Source organism: Heterodontus francisci, chromosome 1, assembly GCF_036365525.1.
Source record: "Heterodontus francisci isolate sHetFra1 chromosome 1, sHetFra1.hap1, whole genome shotgun sequence".
NCBI lineage: Eukaryota > Metazoa > Chordata > Chondrichthyes > Heterodontiformes > Heterodontidae > Heterodontus > Heterodontus francisci.
The window spans coordinates 133,831,615-133,852,895 of NC_090371.1; the positions used below are offsets into that span (position 1 = coordinate 133,831,615).

General features: G+C 44.8%; 1 protein-coding gene across 4 annotated transcripts in view; it reads left to right on the top strand.

The window, feature by feature from the left end:
- The window catches only part of atp8a1 (ATPase phospholipid transporting 8A1), a 522,190-nt gene that overhangs the window by 185,088 nt on the left and 315,821 nt on the right, over positions 1-21,281 (top strand). The window lies entirely within an intron of this gene.

Below are 21,281 nucleotides of genomic sequence, written 5' to 3' on the forward strand. Positions count from 1 at the left end.
TCCTTTTGAATGAGTTGAGGGTCTCTGCCTCAACCACCCTTTCAGGCAGTGAGTTCTAGAATCCCCCACCACCCTCTGGGTGAAAAAACTTTTCCTCAGCTCCCTTCTAATTTTTCTACCAATCACTTTAACTCTATGCCCTCTAGTCACTGACCTCTCTGCGAAGGTAAATAGACCCTTCACCTCCACTCGATCCAGGCCCCCTCAAAATTTTGTACATCTCAATCAGATCTCCCCTCAGCCTTCTCTGTTCCAAGGAGAACAACCCCAGCCTATCCAATGTTTCATCATAGCTGCATTTTCCCAGTCCTGGCAACATCCTCATAAATCTCCTTTGTACCCTCTCTAGTGCAATTACATCCTTTCTGTAATGAGGTGACCAGAACTGCACAGAGTACTCAAGTTGTGGCCTAACCAATGAGTTATACAGTTCCAGCATAACCTCCCTGCTCTTATATTCTATACCTTGGTTAATAAAGGAAAGGGATTCCATATGCCGCCTTAAACACCTTATCGACCTGTCCTGCTACCTTCAGAGATCTGTGGACATTCACTCCAAGGTCCCTTACTTCCTCTACACTTCTCAGTATTTTCCCATTAACCATGTATTCCTTTTCCCTGTTTGACCTCCCTAAATGCATGACCTCACACTTCTCTGGGTTGAATTCCATTTGCTACTTTTCTGACCATAAGACCAGACCATCAATATCTTCCTGCAGCCTACAGCTATCTTCTTCGCTATCTACCACAGGGCCAATCTTTGTGTTGTCTGCAAACTTCTTGATCATGCCCCCTACATTTACATCCACATCATTAATATATACCACACAAAGCATGGGACCCAGTACTGAGCCCTATGGGACGCCACTGGAAACAGCCCTCCAGTCACTAAAACACCTGTCAAAAATTACCCTTTTGTTTCCTGCCACTGAGCCAATTTTGTATCCACCTTGCTGCATTTCCCTGGTTCCCATGGGATTTTTTTTTTAACCAGTCTATGTGGGAACTTGTCAAAAGCCTTGCTAAAATCCATGTAGACCACATCAACTGCACTACTCTCATCTATCTTCCTTGTTACTTCTTCAGAAAATTCGATCAAGTTGGTCAGACGAGATGTCCCTTACCAAATCCATGCTGATTATCCTTGATTAACCTGTGCCTTTCTAAGTGACAATTTATCCTATGTCTTAGAATAGATTCCAATAATTTGCCCACTACTGAGGTTAGACTGACTGGCCTGTAATTATTCGGTCTATCCCTCACTCCCTTTTTAAACAGTTATAACGTTAGCGGTTCTCCAATTCTCCAGCATCACACCTGTATCCAGCGAGGACTGGAAAATTGTCAGACCATCCGCTATTTCCCCTCTCGCTTTTAACAGCCTGGGGTGCATTTCATCTGGCCCTGGTGATTTATCAACTTTCAAGGATGCTAATCCCATTAATACTTCCTCTCTCCCTATGTTTATCACAATATTTCACACTCCTCTTCCTTAGCTGCAATATCTGCACCGTTCTCCTCTTTTGTGAAGACAGTGCTACGACCCAGTGAGAAAGGTGGCTCGGGATCCCTCTCAACTTTCACCTGGTCTTACCGTAACAGAGTTTAATTTTAAACAGTGTTTTTAGCTCTCCCATGGTGAATCCTTGTTCATCGCTTTTCAATTATTTTTGTATTTATTTTATTTAGAGATGCAGCACTGAAACAGGCCCTTCGGCCCACCGAATCTGTGCCGACCAACAACCACCCATTTATACTAACCCTACAGTAATCCCATATTCCCTACCACCTACCTGCATTAGGGGCAATTTACAATGGCCAATTTACCTATCACCTGCAAGTCTTTGGCTGTCGGAGGAAACCGGAGCACCCGGCAAAAACTCACGCAGAGGGAGAACTTGCATCTCCGCATAGTCAGTACCCAGAATTGAACCCGGGTCCCTGGAGCTGTGAGGCTGCAGTGCTAACCACTGCGCCACTTTTATGAGGCAAAGAAACCAGCACAAACAAGTTTTCATAGGTTTAAAAAAGAAATGTTGAAATTTATTGCACTTGAACTTAAACCCAAATTCAGTTGACGCCTACGGATACACGACGCGCCCTTGCTAGCATGCATACGTGACACACATTGCAAATGGAGACAGAAAAGAGCAGAAGAAAAATAAAGTGGAAAAGTTTGTGGCAATATCTGAAGAGTTTCTGTTACGGATCTTCGAGCTCACTGTAGAATCCTTGATCTTGCTTTTCATTGGGGCCCAGTATTATTCTTAAACCTTGTTCACTGTAAGAGACTTTTCTCTCTTGGGGTTTATGTTTCTTCAGTGGATTCAGAGGCTTTTGAGAAAGAGATGGGAGCAGACAGGAGAGATTTTCTCAGTCCAGGCCAGTTCAGAAGAAAACCCTGAAGCAGCCAGTTAGTCATGTGACAAGCTGGTCTAACCAGTCCTGGCCCTTGTGGATTGTATCCTCCTTAGCAGGCCCTAGAATGCACTTCCTCACCTTCGATGTCTGTTAGTATGTAAATGCTTTTTCCAGCCACAGCTGATCTGTTTAACAAGTAATTTCCTTGCTCCAGCAACAGCTAAAAATCGATGTTCATAACAAAGCCAATGTGCCTCATTCTCGGCAGGCCGGGGGCCTGCATGACAACAGACACATAGTATTCACTAAGAATAATACCAACGTCTTCCACCCCTACTCATAGGTTACCTTTTTGGTCTTTTATGGGCCCTACTCTCTCCTTCGTTATCCTCTTACTCTTAATGTATTGATTAAACATCTTTGGATTCACCTTGATTTTGCTTGCCAGCATTCTTACATGCCCTTTCTTTGCTTTCCTAATTTCCTTTCTGATTGCACACCTCCACTTTCTATACTCCTCTTGGCTTTCTGTCGCATTGAGTTCTCTGTGACGGACATAAGCTTTCCTTTTCTGCCTTATCTTACCCTGTAATCTCCTTGACATCCATGGGGCTCTAGATTTGGCCATCTCGCCCATCGACCTGAAACGTTAACTGTTTCTCTCTCTACAGATGCTGTTAGACCAGCTGAGTGTTACCAACATTTTCTGTATTTATTGCATATTTCCAGCATCCACAGTATTTTGCTTTTGTATTAACTTTAAATACAGCTTTGAATTTGACATGGTTATAATAAATGCATCAATCAAACTCTAAGATCTATAGACCCTGAAAAAAAATATTTGTGCTACGCCAGAACTGAAAATGCAGTGGGAGAAAAAAGTGTCACCTCTATTGGGAATTAATTATTGTCCATTTTGGATGTTCCTACACCATTCTTAAGTCATAAAAAATTATTTTGTTTTCAACTCTGAGTAAACAAGTAAATTTAAGTTTCTGCAAAGAATTTATAAATAACTTGAAGTTGTATATTTACAAGAATAATGCCAGAACTATCAGGAAAGACTGAATAGGCTGGGTCTCCTCTTCTAGAAGAGTGAAGGATGACGGGGTGACCTAATAAAGGCCTTCAAAATTATAAAAGGGCTTAATAGGGCAGGCAGAGAAAAGATGTTTCCACTTGTGGGGGAGCCCATAAATATAAGACAGTCATTAATAAATCCAATAAAGAATTCAGGGGAAACTTCTTTACTCAGAGTGGTTAGAATGTGTAGCTTCATGCCACAAGGTGTAGTTGAGGCAAATAGAATAGATAGCTTTAATGGGAAGCTGGACAAGTAAATGAGGGAGAAAGAAATAGAAGGATATGCATAGTTTTAGATGAAGCAGGTTGGGAGGAGTCCTGTGTGGAGCAGAAACACAGTTGCAGTCGGGGAGATGATGGCATAATGGTAATGTCACTAGACTAGTAATCCAGAGGCCCTGGCTAGTGCCCTGGGGGCAGGGGTTCAAATCCCACCATGGCAGCTTCTGGTAGAATTTAAATTCAGTTAATTCATAAAAAAATCTAGAATTGAAAGCTAGTCTCAATCATGGTGCCATGAAATTATCTTTGATTGTCATAAAAACCCATCTAGTTCACGAATGTCCTTCAGGGAAGAAAATCTGCCGATCTTACCTGGTCTGGCCTACATGTGACTCCAGAAACACACCAATGTGGTTGACTCTTACCTGTTCTCTGAAATGGCTTAGCAAGCCACTCAGTTAAGGGCAATTCAGGATGGGCAACAAATGCTGGCCTTGCCTTGAAAGAATAGAAAAAGATCAGTTGGGCAGCACTATGCTGTAGATTCTATTTAGTTTCAAATAAAAGTGTGGTTTACAAAGAATAAAGAACAAAAAACAGTACAGCACAGGAACAGGCCATTCGGCCCTCCAAGCCTGTGCCGATCTTGATGTCTGTCTAAACTAAAACCTTCTGCACCTCTGGGGACCGTATCCCTCTATTCCCATACTATTCATGTATTTGTCAAGATGCCTCTTAAACGTCGCTATCGTATCTGCTTCCACCACCTCCCATGGCAGCAAGTTCCAGGCACTCACCACCCTCTGTGTAAAGATCTTGCCTCGCACATCCCCTCTAAACTTTTCCCCTCTCACCTTAAACCTATGTCCCCTAGTAACTGACTCTTCCACCCTGGGAAAAAGCTTCTGACTATCCACTCTGTCCATGCCACTCATAACTTTGTAAACCTCTATCATGTCGCCCCTCCACCTCCGTCGTTCCAGTGAAAACAATCCGAGTTTATCCAACCTCTCCTCATAGGTAATGCCCTCCAGACCAGGCAACATCCTGGTAAACATCTTCTGTACCCTCCGCAAAGCCTCCACGTCCTTCTGGTAGTGTGGCGACCAGAATTGCACGCAATATTCCAAGTGTGGCCTAACTAAAGTTCTGTACAGCTGCAGCATGACTTGCCAATTTTTACACTCTGTGCCCCGACTGATGAAGGCAAGCATGCCGAATGCCTTCTTGACTACCTTATCCACCTGCGTTGCCACTTTCAGTGACCTGTGGACCTGTACACCCTGATCTCTCTGCATGTCAATACTCCTAAGGCTTCTGCCATTTACTGTATACTTCCCACCTGTAATAGATCTTCCAAAATGCATTACCTCATATTTGTCCGGATTAAACTCCATCTGCCATTTCTCCGCCCAAGTCTCCAACCGATCTATATCCTGCTGTATCCTCTGACAATCCTCATCACTATCCACAACTCCACCAACCTTTGTGTCGTCCGCAAACTTACTAATCAGACCAGCTACATTTTCCTCCAAAATCATTTATATATACTACAAATAGCAAAGGTCCCAGCAGTGATCCCTGCGGAACACCACTAGTCACAGCTCTCCATTCAGAAACGCACCCTTCCACTGCTACCCTCTGTCTTCTATGACCGAGCCAGTTCTGTATCCATCTTGCCAGCTCACCTCTGATCCTGTGTGACTTCACCTTTTGTACCAGTCTGCCATGAGGGACCTTGTCAAAGGCTTTACTGAAGTCCATATAGACAACATCCACTGCCCTTCCTTCATCAATCATCTTTGTAACTTCCTCAAAAAACTCAATCAAATTAGTGAGACACGACCTCCCCTTCACAAAACCATGCTGCCTCTCGCTAATAAGTTCATTTGTTTCCAAATGGGAGTAATTCCTGTCCCGAAGAATCCTCTCTAATAATTTCCCTACCACTGATGTAAGGCTCACCGGCCTATAATTTCCTGGATTATCCTTGCTACCCTTCTTAAACCAAGGAACAACATTGGCTATTCTCCAGTCCTCTGGGACCTCACCTGTAGCCAATGAGGATGCAAAGATTTCTGTCAAGGCCCCAGCAATTTCTTCCCTTGCCTCCTTTAGTATTCTGGGGTAGATCCCTTCAGGCCCGAGGGACTTATCTACCTTAATGCTTTTCAAGACGCCCAACACCTCCTTTTTGTTAACGACATGACCCAGACTATCTACACTCCCTTCCCTAGACTCATCATCCACCAAGTCCTTCTCTTCGGTGAATACTGATGCAAAGTACTCATTTAGTACCTCGCCCATTTCCTCTGGCTCTACACATAGATTCCCTCCTATGTCCCTGGTTACCCTCTTGCTCTTTATATTCGTATAAAAAGCCTTGGGATTATCCTTAATCCTGTTTGCCAATGACTTTTCATGACCCCTTTTAGCCCTCTTGATTCCTTGCTTAAGTTCCTTCCTACTGTCTTTATATTTCTCGAGGGCTTCGTCTGTTCCCAGCCTTCTAGCCCTTACGAATGCTTCCCTTTTCTTTTTGACCAGGCTCACAATATCTCTCGTTATCCAAGGTTCCCGAAACTTGCCAAACGTATCCTTCTTCCTCACAGGAACATGCCGGTCCTGGATTCTAATCAACTGACGTTTGAAAGACCCCCACATGTCAGATGTTGATTTATCCTCAAACAGCCGCCCCCAATCTAAATTCTTCAGTTCCTGCTTAATATTGTTATAATTTGCCTTCCCCCAATTTAACACCTTCACCCGAGGACTACTCTTATCCTTATCCACAAGTACCTTAAAACTTACGGAATTATGGTCATTGTTCCCGAAATGCTCCCCTACTGAAACGTCGACCACTTGGCCGGGCTCATTTCCCAATACCAAGTCCAGTATGGCCCCTTCCCTAGTTGGACTATCTACATATTGTTTCAAGAAGCTCTCCTGGACCCCAACATCGTAACTGCACCCTTCCTTTTCCTGAGCTCCACCCATATTGCCTCGCTGCATGACCCCTCCGAGGTGTCCTCCCGCAGTACAGCTGTGATATTCTCCTTAACCAGTAATGCAACTCCCCCACCCCTTTTACATCCCCCTCTATCCCGCCTGAAGCTTCTAAATCCTGGAACATTTAGCTGCCAATCCTGTCCTTCCCTCAACCAAGTCTCTAATAGCAACAACATCATAGTTCCAAGTACTAATCCAAGCTCTAAGTTCATCTGCCTTACCTGTTATTTCTCGCATTGAAACAAATACACTTCAGACCACCAGTTCCGCTGTGCTCAGCAACATCTCCCTGCCTGCTCTTCCTCTTAATCTTACTGGCCTTTTTTACTAGTTCCCCCTCAGTTATTTCACCTGCTGTCCTACTGCTCTGGTTGCCATCCCCCTGCCACACTAGTTTAAACCCTCCCGAGTGACGCTAGCAAACCTCGCAGCCAGGATATTTGTGCCCCTTCAGTTTAGATGCAACCCGTCCTTCTTGTGCAGGTCCCATCTGTCCCTGAAGAGATCCCAGTGATCCAGATATCTGAAACCCTCCCTCCTGCACCAGCTGTTCAGCCACGTGTTTAGCTGCACTATCTTCCTATTTCTAGCCTCACTGGCACGTGGCACAGGGAGTAATCCCGAGATTACAACCCTAGAGGTCCTGTCTTTTAATTTTCTACCTTTCCCCCTAAACTCCCCCTGCAGGACCTCGTCACTCTTCCTGCCTACGTCGTTGGTACCGATGTGTACCACAACCTCTGGCTCTTCACCCTCCCCCTTCAGAATGCCCCCTGTCTGTTCAGAGACATCCTTGATCCTGGCACCAGGGAGGCAACATCCCATCCTGGAGTCTCTTTTACGTCCACAGAAGCGCCTATCTGTGCCCATGACTATAGAGTCCCCTATAACTATTGCTCTTCTGTGCTTTGTCCTTCCCTCCTGAACAACAGTGCCAGCCGTGGTGCCACTGCTCTGATTGCTGCTGTTGTTTTCCCCTGATAGGCCATCAGGATACTGATGTTTGGATACTTTATAGTTTTATTGTGACAATACTTTTTTAAATTCAAAAATGCGTCATCTTTTAGAATTCAGTGTTAGCATCTCCTACCTTTTCCTATAATATGAGTTCAGAGCAAGTCAAGTTTTAGAGTCAGAGTTATACGACACAGGAACAGGCCCTTTGGCCCATCGTGTCTGTGCCGGGCATCAAACACCTATCTATTCTAATCCCATTATCCAGCACTTGGCCCGTAGCCTTGTATGTTATGGTGTTTCAAGTGCTCATGTAAATACTTCTTAAATATTGTTGGCTTTCTTTCCAGAGCTTAAATCTAGATTTTCTTCGCTCCGCCCCATTTATGTAACAGTCTTTGTGCCATGTTTAATTTCTTATCGGTGCTACATAATTTAAACGCTATTCTAGTTACAACATTAAGGAGAAATAACCTTCAGCGTAATCTTATCTGGATTTTAAAAATCAAGATATTTTGAAATAGTCTTGCAGGGTATGTTTACATTTGGTGATGAAGAGCAAAACAATTTTAGATCTGAGGAGATTCAAATTAGGAGGTTCATGTTTGCCTGCATTTATCCTTGAGCAAATGATGAAGCATAGCTGGATTTGTCGAAGCATGCAGTTAATGTCATTTTGTTTGTTGGAGCAACTTTGCGTAGGGACATAAGGGCAGGAGTAGGCCATTCAGCCCGCCAAGCCTGCTCTCCCATTCAAACAGATCATGGCTGATCATCTACCTCAATGCCATTTTCTCGCATTATCCCCATATACCTTGATGTCATTAGTATCTAAACATCTATCAATTGCTGTCTTGAAAATGCTCAATGATTGAGCTTCCACAGCTCTCTGGGATAGAGAATTCCACAGATTCACCACCCTCAGTGAAGAAATTCCTCCTCATTTCAGTCTTAAATAGCCTACCCCTTATACTAAGACTTTGTCCCCTGGTTCCAGACCAGGGGAAACATCCTACCTCTTTGCACCCTGTCACGCCCTGTAAGAATTTTGTAAGTTTCAATGAAATCACCTCTGATTCTTCGAAACTCTAGAGAATACAGCCCCAGCTTCCTCAATCTCTCGTCATCGGATGATCCCGCAATCCCAGGGATTAGTGTGGTGAACCGCTGTTGCAACCCCTGTATGGCCAATATGTCCTTCCTTAGATGAGGAGACCAAAACTATACACGACACTGCAGGTGCGGTCTCACCAAGGCTCTATACAATTGCAGCAAGACTTTATTCCTGTACTCAAAACCCCTGGCAATGAAGGCCAACATACCATTTGCCTTCTAATTGCCACACTTGCATGCTAGCTTTTAGTGACACATGAACAAGGACACGCAGGTTCTTTTGAACATCAACACTTCCTAACCTCTCACCATTTAAGAAATATTCTGTCTTTGTTTTTTCTTTCAAAGTGGATAACTTCACACTTATTCACATTACATTCCATCTGCCATGTTCTTGCCCATTCATTTAGCCTGTCCAAGTCTCCTTGAAGCCTCTTTGTATCCTCCTCACAACTTGCATTCCTACCTAGTTTTGTGTCATCAGCAAATTTGGAAATATTATATTCGGTCCCCACATCCAAATCATTTCTATAGATTGTGAACAGCTGTGGCCCAGCACTGATGTTTGCAGTACTCCACTAGTCACAGCCTGCCATCCTGAGAATGACCCATTTATTCCTATTCTCTGTTAACCAATTCTCAATCCATACCAGTATCCCATGTGCTCTAATTTTGTTTACAAACCTCCTATGTGGGACCTCATCAAAAGCCTTCTGAAAGTCCAAATACACCACACCCACTGGTTCTCCTTTATCCATGCTACAAGTAACATCCTCAAAAAAACTCCAACAGGTTTAGAATCAGAGAGATACAGCACTGAAACAGGCCCATCGGCCCACCAAGTCTGTGCCCCCATTTATACTAATCCTACATTAATCACAAATCAACGATTCTTGGAAGACCACCATCATTAACAACGAGCACAGTAGACCCAATGTGGACATTGCAGCACTTCAGGAGATACGCCTCCCTGCGAGCGGATCTCTAAGAGAGCAAGACTACACCTTCTGGCAGCGTAGGGATCCTGAAGAACCAAGACCGCATGGAGTGGGCTTCACCATCAGAAACTCTTTGCTCAGCATGATAGAGCCACCCTCAAATGGCTCAGAACGCATACTGCCCATCCAACTGCTCACCGCCTCTGGTCCAGTACACCTACTCAACATCAATGCTCCAACAGTCTGCTCCCCACCTAAAGCTAAAGACCAGTTCTACGAGGAACTCCATAATATCATTAGTAGCATCCCCAATACCAAACATCTGTTCCTGCTGGGGGACTTTAATGCCAGGGTTGGAGCCGACCATGACTCATGGCCCTCCTGCCTTGGGCGCTATGGTATTGGAAGGATGAATGAGAATTGACAGAGACTGCTTGAGTTGTGTACCTATCATAACCTCTGCATCACCAACTCGTTCTTTCATACTAAACCCTGTCACCAGGTTTCTTGGAGGCACCCAAGATCACGTCGTTGGCACCAGCTGGACCTCATCGTCACAAGGCGAGCCTCTTTAAACAGCGTTCAAATCACTCGCAGCTTCCACAGTGCGGACTGCGACACCGACCACTCCCTGGTGTGCAGCAAGGTTAGACTCAAACCAAAGAAGCTGCATCACTCCAAACAGAAGGGCCGCCCGCACATCAACACTAACAGAATTTCTTATCCACAGCTGTTACGTAAGTTTCTAAATTCACTTGAAAAAGCGCTTCAAAACACTCCCACAGGGGATGCAGAGACCAAGTGGGCCCACATCAGAAAAGCTATCTATGACTCAGCAATGACCACCTATGGCAAATGTGTGAAGCAGAATGCAGACTGGTTTCAATCTCACTTTGAAGAGCTGGAACCTGTCATAGCCGCTAAGCGCATTGCACTGCTGAACTACAAGAAAGCCCCCAGCGAGTTAACATCCATAGCACTTAAAGCATCCAGAAGCGCTGCGCAAATGACTACTGGCAACACCTATGCAGTCATATTCAGCTGGCATCTGACACCGGAAACATCAGGGGAATGTATGATGGCATTAAGAGAGCTTTTGGGTCAGCCATCAAGATCGCCCCCCCCGCCTCCCCCCAAATCTAAATCAGGGCACACAATCACTGACCAACGCAAGCAAATGGATCGTTGGGTGGAGCACTACCTAGAATTGTACTCCAGGGAAAATGTTGTCACTGAGACCACCCTCAATGCAGCCCAGTCTCTGCCAGTCATGGATGAGCTTGACGTTCAGCCAACAAAATTGTAACTCAGTGATGCCATTATTTCTCTAGCCAGCAGAAAAGCCCCTGGGAAGGACGGCATTACCCCTGAAATAATCAAGAGTTCCAAGCCTGCTATACTTTCAGCACTCCACGAACTGTTTTGCCTGTGCTGGGATGAGGGAGCAGTACCACAGGACATGCGTGATGCTAATATCATCACCCTCTATAAGAACAAGGGTGACCGCGGTGATTGAAACAACTACCATGGAATCTCCGTGCTCATCATAGTGGGGAAAGTCTTCGCTCGAGTCGCTTGAAACAGGCTTAGAGGCTGGCTGAGCGTGTCTACCCTGAGGCACAGTGTGGCTTTCGAACAGCGAGATCCACCATTGACATGCTCTTCTCCCTTCACCAGCTACAGGAGAAATGCCGCGAACAACAGATGCCCCTCAACGTTGCTTTCATTGATCTCACCAAAGCCTCTGACCTCGTCAGCAGACGTGGTCTATTCAGACTACTAGAAAAGATCGGATGTCCACCAAAGCTACTAAGTATCATCACCTCATTCCATGATAATATGAAAGGCACAATTCAGCATAACGGAGCCTCATCAGACCCATTTCCTATCCTGAGTGGCGTGAAACAGGGCTGTGTTCTCGCACCTACACTGTTTGGGATCATCTTCTCCCTGCTGCTCTCACATGCGTTCAAGTCTTCAGAAGAAGGAATTTTCCTCCACACAAGATTAGGTGGCAGGTTGTTCAACCTTGCCCGTCTAAGAGCGAAGACCAAAGTACGGAAGGTCCTCATCAGGGAACTCCTCTTTGCTGACGACGCTGCATTAACATCCCACACGGAAGAGTGTCTGCAGAGACTCATCGACAGGATTGCGGCTGCTTGCAACGAATTTGGCCTAACCATCAGCCTCAAGAAAACTAACATCATGGGACAGGACGTCAGAAATGCTCCATCCATCAATATCAGCGACCACGCTCGAAGTGGTTCAAGAGTTCACCTACCTAGGCTCAACTATCACCAGTAACCTGTCTCTCGATGCAGAAATCAACAAGCGCATGGGAAAGGCTTCCACTGCTATGTCCAGACTGGCCAAGAGAGTGTGGGAAAATGGCGCACTGACACGGAACACAAAAGTCCGAGTGTATCAAGCCTGTGTCCTCAGTACCTTGCTGTATGGCAGTGAGGCCTGGACAACGTATGTCGGCCAAGAGTGACGTCTCAATTCATTCCATCTTTGCTGCCTCCGGAGAATCCTTGGCATCAGGTGGCAGGACCGTATCTCCAACACAGAAGTCCTCGAGGCGGCCAACATCCCCAGCGTGTACGCTCTACTGAGCCAGCGGCGCTTGAGATGGCTTGGCCATGTGAGCCGCATGGAAGATGGCAGAATCCCGAAGGACACATTGTACAGCGAGCTCGTCACTGGTATCAGACCCACCGGCCGTCCATGTCTCCGCTTTAAAGATGTCTGCAAATGCGACATGAAGTCCTGTGACACTGATCACAAGTCGTGGGAGTCAGTTGCCAGTGATCGCCAGAGCTTGCGGGCAGCCATAAAGGTGGGGCTAAAGTGTGGCGAGTCGAAGAGACTTAACAGTTGGCAGGAAAAAAGACAGAAGCGCAAGGGGAGAGCCAACTGTGTAACAGCCCCGACAACCAATTTTATCTACAGCACCTGTGGAAGAGTCTGTCACTCTAAAATTGGCCTTTACAGCCACTCCAGGCGCTGCTTCACAAACCACTGACCACCTCCAGGCGCTTACCCATTGTCTCTCGAGACAAGGAGGCCAAAGAAGAAGGAAAAAAAAGAACATTAATCCCATATTCCCCACCACATCCCTACCTTCCCTCAATTCTCCTGCCTACCTACACTAGGGGCAATTTACAATGGCCAATTTACCTATCAACCTGCAAGTCTTTGGCTGTCGGAGGAAACCGGAGCACCCGGCGGAAACCCACGCAGTCACAGGGAGAACTTGCAAACTCCACACAGGCAGTACCCAGAACCGAACCCGGGTCGCTGGAGCTGTAAGGCTGAGGTGCTAACCTCTGTGCCATTGTGCCGTCGGTCTGTCAAACATGATTTTCCTTTCATAAATCCATGTTGACTCTGCCCAATCATATCATATTATTTTCTAAGTGTCTAGTTTTCACATCCTTTATAATACATTCTAACATTTTCCCTAATAATGACATCAAACTAACAGGTCTGTAGTTCCCTGTTTTCTCTCTCCCTCCTTTCTTAAATAGTGGGGTTTACATTTGCTACTTTCCAGTCTGCAGGAAATTTGCCAGAATGTATAGAATTTTGAAAGATAACCAATGCATCCACTCTCTATATCCACCCCCATCCACAGTGGCGCAGTGGTTAGCACCGCAGCCTCACAGCTCCAGGGACCCGGGTTCGATTCTGGGTACTGCCTGTGTGGAGTTTGCAAGTTCTCCCTGTGACCGCGTCGGTTTCTGCCGGGTGCTCCGGTTTCCTCCCACAGCCAAAGACTTGCAGGTGATAGGTAAATTGGCCATTGTAAATTGCCCCTAGTGTAGGTAGGTGGTAGGGAATATGGGAATCGGTGGTAGGGTTAGTATAAATGGGTGGTTGGTCGGCACAGACTCGGTGGGCCGAAGGGCCTGTTTCAGTGCTGTATCTCTAAATAAAAATATAAATAAAAATAAAACACTCAGATGTAGCTCATCTAGTTCAAGGGATTTATCAACTTTCAATCCAGTTAATTTTTCCGAGTACTACCTCTTTATTAATAATTTCTCTCAATTCGCCATTTTCACAAGTCCCTTAGTTCCCTTGTATTTCTGGGAGATTTTCTGTGAAGACAGAAACAAAGTAATTGTTTAGTTTCTCTTCCATTTCCCTATTCTCCATTATAAATTCTCCTGGCTCCGCCTGTAATGGATCCACGTTTGCTTGTTCTAATCTTTTCCTTTTCACATACTTAAAGGCGGACTGTACAGGCTTCTTTATGTTTCTTGCTAGCTTGCATTCATATTCTATTTTTCCTTTCTCTATCTGTTTCTTGGTCATCCTTTGCTGGATTCTAAATTGCTCCCAATCCTCTGGATTACCACTTTTTCTGGCAATCTTATAGGCCACTTCCTTTGAGCTAATGCAATCTTTAATTTTTTTTAGCCATGTCTTTCCTGTTGGATTTTTGTGTCTTAGAGATATTCCACAGGATACTTGCAGATGAGGGAGAATGCTCAGCCCATCTTTGTTCATCCATTCCGAACAACCCCTGGTGCCTTACATTGATGCATCCAGTTGCTTGTTAAATGATTCCAGGGTTTTTAACCTCCACTGCTCTGCCTCAAATTCCATTCCAAGTGTTGATCACTCTCTGTTTGTTTGAAGGAAAACCTCCCAAAGTTACCTTTTAATAGTTTGAGCCCGAGTTTCCTTGTGCTACTCCCACAATTAAATGTAAAGCAATATTTCAGAATATCCATAGTATCTTCTCTATCTATAAGATCACTTCTCAGACTCTTTGGGGCAGAAATTGGTTTACGTCACTTTTTGGGCGCAAGATTGCCGATGTGTTCCAACTCCAACCCGCCCAATTACCGCCCCAACAGTCTACTGTCAATTATCAGTAAAGTGATGGTAGGTGTCATCAACAGTGCCATCAAGCAGCACTTGCTGAGCAATTACCTGCTCAGTGACGCTCAGTTTGGGTTCCGCCAGGGCCACTCAGCTCCTGACCTCAAAACAGCCTTGGTTCAAACATGGACAAAAGAGCTGAACTCGAGATGAGGTGAGGGTGATTGCCCTTGACATCAAAGCAGCATTTGACTGAGTATGGCATCAAGGAGCTCTCGCAAAACTGAAGTCAATGGGAATCGGGGAAAACTCTCTGCTGGCTGGAGTCATACCTAGCGCAAAGGAAGATGGTTATGGTTGTTGGAGGTCAATCATCTCAGCTCCAGGACATCACTGCAGGATTTCCTCAGGGTAGTGTCCTAGGCCCAACCATCTTCAGCTGCTTTATCAATGACCTTCCTTCAATCATAAGGTCAGAAGTGGGGATGTTTGCTGATGATTGCACAATGTTCAGCACCATTCGCGACCATGTAGAAATGCAGCAAGACCTGGACAATATCCAGGCTTGGGCTGGTAAGTTGCAAGTAACATTCGCGCCACACAAGTGCCAGGCAATGACCATCTCCAACAAGGGAGAATCTAACCATCTCCCCTTGACATTCAATGGCATTGCCATTGCTGAATTCCCCCACTAGCAACATCCTAGGGGCTACCATTGACCAGAAACTGAACTGATGTAGCCATATAAATACCGTGGCTACAAGAGCAGGTCAGAGGCTAGGAATCCTGCGGCGAGTAACTTACTTCCTGACTCCCCAAAGCCTGTCCACCATCTACAAGGCACAAGTCAGGAGTGTGATGGAATGCTCTCCATTTGCCTGGATGGGTGCAGCTCCAACAACACTCCAGAAGCTCAACACCATCTAGGACAAAGCAGCCCGCTTGATTGGCACCCCAATTACAAACATTCACTTTCTCCACCACCGGCACACAGTGGCAGCAGTGTGTATCATCTACAAGGTGCACTGCAGCAATGTACCAAGGCTCCTTAGACAACACCTTCCAAACCCACGACCTCTACCAACTAGAAGGACAAGAGCAGCAAATGCATGGGAATGCCACCACCTGCAAGTTCCCTACCAAGTGACAGACGAACCTGACTTGGAACTATATCGTCATTCCTTCACTGTCGCTGGGTAAAAATCCTGGAACTCCCTTCCTAACAGTACTGTGGGTGTACCTACCTCACATGGACTGCAGCGGTTAAAGAAGGCAAGCTCACCACCGCCTTCTCGAGGGCAGTTAGGGATGGGTAATAAATGCTGGTCTAGCCAGCAACGCCCACATCCCATGAATGAATAAATAAAAAGTATGCACCAGAAGCCGGAGGTCAAATTGGGCCTTGCCCTTCATCATAATTCTATTGAGCTACAGGTGCCACCTGAGCATCAAGAGGCAGCTTGCTGGTTTGTACCAGACCAATTTAGGGCAGTAACAGTCCCCAGGTAGGTCCTGGAATTTGGGTGCGAAAAACAGGAGTGGGATGAGCAGGTGCCGGCAGCAGCATACTGTGTAGTAGTCGAGCACTCTGCTCCTTCAGGCTCCTCACTTGGGTTATCTTTAAAACAAAAAACTTGGCCTCCAACAGCCACTTTAAGGATCTCGTTTTTTTGTTTGCAACTGAACCTGAAAAGCTGAGCAGAGCATGCCTGGTTTACGTTCTGCTTAGCGTGGCTGAACTTCATTGCATGGTCATGTAACAGGCGTTTCAGACCCTCATTAACATATGAAAAGGGCCTTAAGCTGGTTTTGATGGCTGTCCAAATATGACCCAACTCAATATGGCATCCGCCTTATTTTCAGTGCCATTTTGGGCAAGGGAGAAAACCGCTTGACATTGGTACTTTTGTGCCTTAAAAAAATTGGGCACTATATGCTCCAATTTTACTGATCCTCCACCACCTCGACCTTAGGTTTAAAAACTCAAGCTCAGATCTAAGACCCCTGACACCAGGGATCAATCTTTTGGCTTTTCTCTGCACTTCGTCCAATGTTTGAAGATCTCCCTTGTTTCTCTCTGACCATAAACTGTCCACCGTACCAAAGGTGAGGTCTGGCCAGGGCACTGTACAGTTTGTTCATGACCTCTTCTGACTTCTGTTTTTACTAAATAGTTGGCTTTGTTGATTACTGCGCTGCAGTGGTGAACATGTTGCATCTACTAAGACTCTTGAGTATCTTTCAGTTTCAAAATTAGCTATTTCAACAGCATTCACAAAATAATTATGTTACCCGTTTTCCGTTCCTATGTACAGTACATTAGATTAGTTTAAGGTAAATTTCATTTCCTGTTGGTCAGCTCAATTGCATATTTTGTTTAGCTTATTTACAACTTGTCTCCTTCAGTTACACTATTACTTCTAGTTTGGGTATCATTTGCAAATATAACCAATTTGCATTGTTTCAGGATCTGTCATTGATATAAGTTCAAAACAGTAGTAGTCCCAACACTGATACCTGAAGCACCCAACTCATTGCCCATATTTCCCACCTCTGACCAACCCTGATATTATCCAGTTACTAACCAGTGCTGTTTGTTTTCTACCCTTCAGCTAGTTTCTTCATACCCTCTTTTGCCCTAAGTTCCCACAGCTTTGAGCCTGCCTGGTCACCTACTATGTGAAACATTTATCAAATGCCTTTTGTAAGTCTTAAGTACACAATGTCAAAGTTTACTACCATTTACTTATGTTGTCACTCCTCAAAGACATCAAAACCTTGGTCAGGCAGGATGTACCACTTCTTAGGTCAACTGCTATTTATGAAGTTACCATTCAGATGATCTTCAGGTTTACTCCTGACAATTAATTCCATTAATTTACATGGCATTGAAGTAAGACTAATGGGTCTGTAGTTCCTGGTGTCTGTTCCATCACACTTTTTGAATATGGATACCATATTGACCTGGTATCTCCCCAGTATCCATTGATTCCCTCATAATTGCCAGTGAAACCACAGGGACAATTGGGAATTTTTTTTCCCATCTCATATCTCTTGATAGTTTAGCTGAGGAATCCACTGTTCAGTTTGTAACTGTGCTATACAAATCAGGAAATGTCCAGGTTTGATTTCTACTTTTTGCCAATTTAAGGGATCTCGCCTGGGGTAGTGTTAAGTGATCTCCATATCCGTGGATCAGAAAATCTGCTGATGTTCTCAGTCTTGCGCTTTGTGCAGTGAGCCCTGCTGGAAAATGAGCATGTGTGGGCAACTTTGGGAACCTCCTGATATTCACTGCGTAGACTTAGCCATGAAGAATAGTCACTTGAACAAGGTACAGGTTGACAAATATGGACACTGTACCCAGGATAGATTGGTACCTTCAGGACAGGAGGGCACCATATCGGGAGAAGGAATGATAAAATGATGTATATCTATTTTGCATTCTAAGGTGTGGAATGGGGTGGGGCCAAGAGAGAAGAAACTAATCTCTGGTGGTTTAGTATTTCAGTCACAATCTGTTCTTCATGGTTCATAGAAATTCACCAGAAAGCCTTTGGATCAAAGTTAGCTTTGGTTTTGAAATTGAGTACTTGAAATTTTGGCTGAATACCTCATGTAGTAACTATTGCTTTGTACGCTGCTGCTGAGGAACAATAAAGAGGAAATCATACTGTTTGGTGTATACTCTAGACCTCCAAACAGCCAATTATGTAGGCAAATTGCTGAGAGGTGCAGAAGAAATAGGCAGTGAAAGGGGATTTTAACTGTCCTAATATTAGCTGGGTTAAATTCATCCATCAATATCGGTGACAACTCTCTGGAAGTGGTTCAAGCGTTCACATACCTAGGCTCAACTATCACCAGTAACCTGTCTCTCGATGCAGAATTCAACAAGCGCATGGGAAAGGCTTCCTCTGCTATGTCCAGACTGGCCAAGAGAGTGTGGGAAAATGGCGCACTGACACAGAACACAAAAGTCCAAGTGTATCAAGCCTGTGTCCTCAGTACCTTGCTCTAGGCAGCGAGGCCTGGACAATGTATGTCAGCCAAGAGCGACGTCTCAATTCATTCCATCTTCACTGCCTCCGGAGAATCCTTGGCATCAGGTGGCAGGACCGTATCTCCAACACACAAGTCCTCGAGGCGGCCAACATCCTCAGCATATACACCCTACTAAGCCAACGGCACCTGAGATGGCTTGGCCATGTGAGCCGCATGGAAGATGGCAGGATCCCCAAGGACACATTGTACAGCGAGCTCGTCACTGGTATCAGACCCACCGGCAGTCCATGTCTCCGCTTTAAAGACGTCTGCAAACACGACATGAAGTCCTGTGACATTGATCACAAGTCGTGGGAGTCAGTTGCCAGCGATCGCCAGAGCTGGCGGGCAACCATAAAGGCGGGGCTAAAGTGTGGCGAGTCGTAGAGGCTTCGCTGTTGGCAGGAAAAAAGACAGAAGCGCAAGGAGAGAGCCAACTGTGTAACAGCCCCGACAACCAATTTTATCTGCAGCACCTGTGGAAGAGTCTGTCACTCTAGAATTGGCCTTTATAGCCACTCCAGGCGCTGCTTCGCAAACCACTGACCACCTCCAGGCGCTTACCCATTGTCTCTCGAGACAAGGAGGCCAATGAAAATAAATTCAGTATAAAAGGTACATGGGCAAAATGAGCCAAATGGCCGCCTCCTGTGCTGTAACCATTCTTTGAGGGTGCAGAATTCTTAAAATGAATTGAGGAGAACTTTTTTTAGCCAACATAGCAAGCCCAACAAGAGAAGGGGCAGTTATGGACTTAGTTTGGCAGGATGAATTTGGACAGGTGTGAAGGGTCATTAGTAGGGAGAGCATTTTTGTGGTAGTGATCACAATTCAGTCATATTTAGAGTAGTTATGGAAAATGGTAAACATAGACCAAGATGAAAAATTTTAAATTGAGAAAGACCAATGTTACTGAGCATAGATGTGATTTAGCAAAAGTGAATTGGAAACCGTCACAGCAGAGGAAGGCATTCAAGGAGGAGCTAAAGAGGGTTCAAAACAAATAGGTTCCCACAAAAGTAAAAGATGAGGACTCCCAAATCGAGACCCCTCCCCCAGATGTCAAAGAGCACACAGAGTAGGGTAAGTTTTTTTTTTAAAGAAAGTTTATGTCAGATGCCAAAAGCTCAACACTGCAGAAGCCTAGAGGAGTACAGAAAATACAGGGCTGTAACTAAAAAGGAAATTAGGAAAGCAAAGACAAGGCATGAAAATATATTGACGATATTTTATAAATACATAAAGAGCAAATGGATGACTAAGGAAGGAGAAGGGCCAGTTACTGATTTTTAAAAAAAGGTAATATATGCAAGGAGACAGAAGAAATGGACATGGTTCTTAATGAACAAATGAACACTTTGCATCTGCTCTTACAAAAGAGTGGGATGAAGCAGACATTTTACTTGAGGTGGTGTGTGAAATATTGGATGGGATAAACAGAGTGATGAAGGAAATAGTAAGGTGTTTAGCATCCTCAAAAGTGAAACATCTCCAGGCCCAAATGAAATGTATCCCTGGCTGCTAAAGGAAGAAAGGGAAGTAATAGAAGCTGTGACCATTATTTTCCAATTCTCTCTGGCTATAGTCATAGTGCCGGATGTATGCTAATGGTGTACTGTTGTTTAAAAGGGGGGGAAAGGGTTGGCCCGAGTAATTACAGGCCAGTCAGCCTAATCTCCGTGGTGGGCAGTTTATTGCGAAAAAAAATTGATACAGTGTAAATTTTCATTTAGAAAGGCTCAGATTAATCAACAGCATGGATTTGTTCAGGGAAGTTTGTGTCTGACAAACTTAAATTTTTGGAGGAGGTAACTAGGAGGGCTGATGATGGTACTGTGTTTGATGTAGTCTACATGAATTTTTAGCAAGACTTTTGACAAGGTCATACATGGCAGACTGGTCAGAAAATTAAAAGCTCATAGGATCCTAGGCAAACTGGCAAGTTGGATCCAAAATTGGCTCAGTGACAGGCAGCAAAGGATTATGGTCGATGGATGTTTTTGTAACTGGAAAGCTGTTTCCAGTGGGGTTCTGCAAGGCTCAGTACAGGGTCTTTTGCTGTTCACAGTATATATCAATAGCTTAAACTTAAATGTAGGGGGCATGATTAAGAAGTTTGCAGTTGATATGAAAATTGACCATGTGGTTGATAGAAAGAAAGCTGTAGACTGCAGGAAAATATCACTGGACTGATCAGGTGGACAAAATAGTCAAATTGAATTTAATCTGGAGAAGTGTGAGATAACGCTGTTGGGAAAGTTAAGTAAGGCAAGGGCATGCATGATAAATGGTAGGATTTTGAGAAGTGTAGAGGAACAGAGTGACCTTGGAGTGCATGTTTACAAATCCCTGAGGGTAGCAGGACAGGTAGAAAAAGTGGTCAAGAAGGCATTCAGGATTTTTTCCTTTACTGGCTGAGGCCTAGAGTATAAGAGCAAGAAGGTTATGCTAGAACTGTATAAAGCATTAGTTAGGCCACAGTTAGAATACTGTGTGCAGTTCTGTTCACCGCATTACAGGGAGGACGTGTTCGCATTCGAGCGGGTACAGAGGAGATTTACAAAAATGTTGCCAGGAATGGAGAATCTTAGCTATGAGGAGGCTGAGGAGATTTAATTGAGGTGTATAAAATTGAGGGGCCTGGTTAGAAAGGATCTTTTTCTCTTAGAGAGGTCAATAACCAGGAGTCATAGATTTAAAGTAATTGGCAGAAGGATTAGAGGG